General features: G+C 43.6%; 1 protein-coding gene and 1 long non-coding RNA gene across 3 annotated transcripts in view; both read left to right on the forward strand.

Moving 5' to 3' along the window:
* Positions 1–1,790, forward strand: part of LOC111646870 (protein NLRC3-like) — a 20,897-nt gene that overhangs the window by 7,011 nt on the left and 12,096 nt on the right. The window lies entirely within an intron of this gene.
* The window catches only part of LOC147817279 (uncharacterized), a 12,421-nt gene that overhangs the window by 1,980 nt on the left and 8,651 nt on the right, over positions 1–1,790 (forward strand). The window contains exons 1-2 of one of the 2 annotated variants that reach the window (XR_015436497.1): positions 21–1,058; positions 1,139–1,170. This is a non-coding gene — a long non-coding RNA (uncharacterized LOC147817279). Of the gene's footprint in view, positions 1–20; positions 1,059–1,138; positions 1,171–1,790 lie in introns of those variants that run through there. The other variant, XR_015436496.1, reaches the window with a different exon arrangement.

A 1,790-nucleotide genomic window follows, 5' to 3' on the forward strand; every position in this document is an offset into this window, starting at 1 on the left:
TATCAGATCCTGATCTAGATGCTGGACTTTGATCTGATAACAAGTTGTTTTATGAAGGATCATGATTCATGTTAAATTGGGGCAATGACTGTGGTTACCATGGTTACACACAGAGTGATCTGAATGAAGAGTCTCTAACAGAAACCAGTGAGCGCCCCCTGGTGGCTCCTGTCAGTCTACAGGGATCCTGGAGGATGGATTGATGGTGGATGTGAAGGGTTAACAGGAGTCTCACTGTTGCCTTCAGTGCAGCTTTTGTTTCAACTTATTTATTTTAGATTTTTAATTACATTTTACCTCATTAAAAAACAAGGTGACATTTACATGAAGCATATTTTTATATTATGTTTCTAGACGTATTGAAATAGAAGAAATAAGCACTAAACACAGAAATCATCATATTAAAAGCCTGTAAAACACAGTTATACGTCAGCTACGACTGACACACTGACTCTGTCTGGAACAGGAGCTTTGCAGCTTCACAGTGATCAGAGAAAGTGTCAGAGTGACGTTTGTAAAGATTTGTCCAGAAACGCTGAAACATTAAAATTATAATGAGTCAGAGCTGTAACTGTAAAGTCCAGACATGTCCGCCATGTTGAGTCGATGTTTTCAGGAGAAGCAGAGTTAGTTGATGAACACAGAGTCGTTATTACTGTGTAGCTCCACTTACTGATGACTGGAGGCAGCTTTTCCCGCCTGAATCATCCTGTGGAGGAGATGAGCTGCTGCTCTCCTGCTGTCTGAGCGTCATGACGCCATCTAGTGGACGGATGGTAGAAGTACAGCAGCTGATGGCAGCTTCCTCTGCCTCACACTGATATGAAACAGAGAAGAAGAGCCAATCAGTGGAGGAGCAGCTGGAGAAATGATGTACATTTGAGTTGATGTGCAGATGAATGATGTGTGTTTCTCTCCACATGAAGGTAGAAAGTGTGTGTGAGCTGATGTGGATGTGAACTCAGCAGCATGGATCAGTGTGAGGACAGAGAGGAGGGAGCCCCTCCCTCTAAAACCACTCTGTGTGGGGAACATGAGAGAAAGACCAGAGCTCAGAGGTGAGATGAGGATCTCTAACTGTCCATGACTCACATCACTGCTCCATCATTATTCACACTCAAAGCTCTGTGTGTGTTAGAGACACACCACACTCTGCTGGACCTGGACCGGACTGGACCCCTGGACCTGGACCTGGACCTGGACCTGGACCTGGACCTGGACCTGTTGCAAAGAGGTAGGCTGTAACTCACATGATAATATTGCTGATGTTTAAATGGCTGTGTATCCAGAGGTTTATTAATGTGTTTATTTACAGCATCGTTCTTCTTCTTGTTTATATTCTCATATATGAAAGCTGTGCAGTATAACCAGTCTTTAACTGCAGAACTCAATTTAACATTTCCTCCACACACAGTCTGACTGTTGAACCCTCTGTTCCTGTTGTCAGACGACTGAGTATAAAACGTGGTTCATCTCAATTCCCTTAAATCCTCGTTTCCCTCTTGCATCTCTTCCCTGCGTCTTCGTCCCTCTGCCTGAAGACATGAGAGATGATGAAGGAAAAGATGTGAGGAGAGAGGAGACATGATTTTAGAGAAATGAGACGTCCTTCTCTCTGAACCTTCATCTCCTCTGACAGCGGCTCAGCTGGATCAGCTGTCAGCTACATGTGCATGAACCATTTCTCATGACTCTGTTTTCATGTTGTTTTCACATTGATCCACTGAACTGCATGTTCAACAGGTTTTCTGTTCAGTGGTGAAAGAACACACTTATCCTGGTTTCTTAAC

This window comes from Seriola lalandi, unplaced genomic scaffold, assembly GCF_002814215.2.
Source record: "Seriola lalandi dorsalis isolate HSWRI2012SDOR001 ecotype SW California unplaced genomic scaffold, Sedor1 jcf7180002054977, whole genome shotgun sequence".
Lineage (NCBI taxonomy): Eukaryota > Metazoa > Chordata > Actinopteri > Carangiformes > Carangidae > Seriola > Seriola lalandi.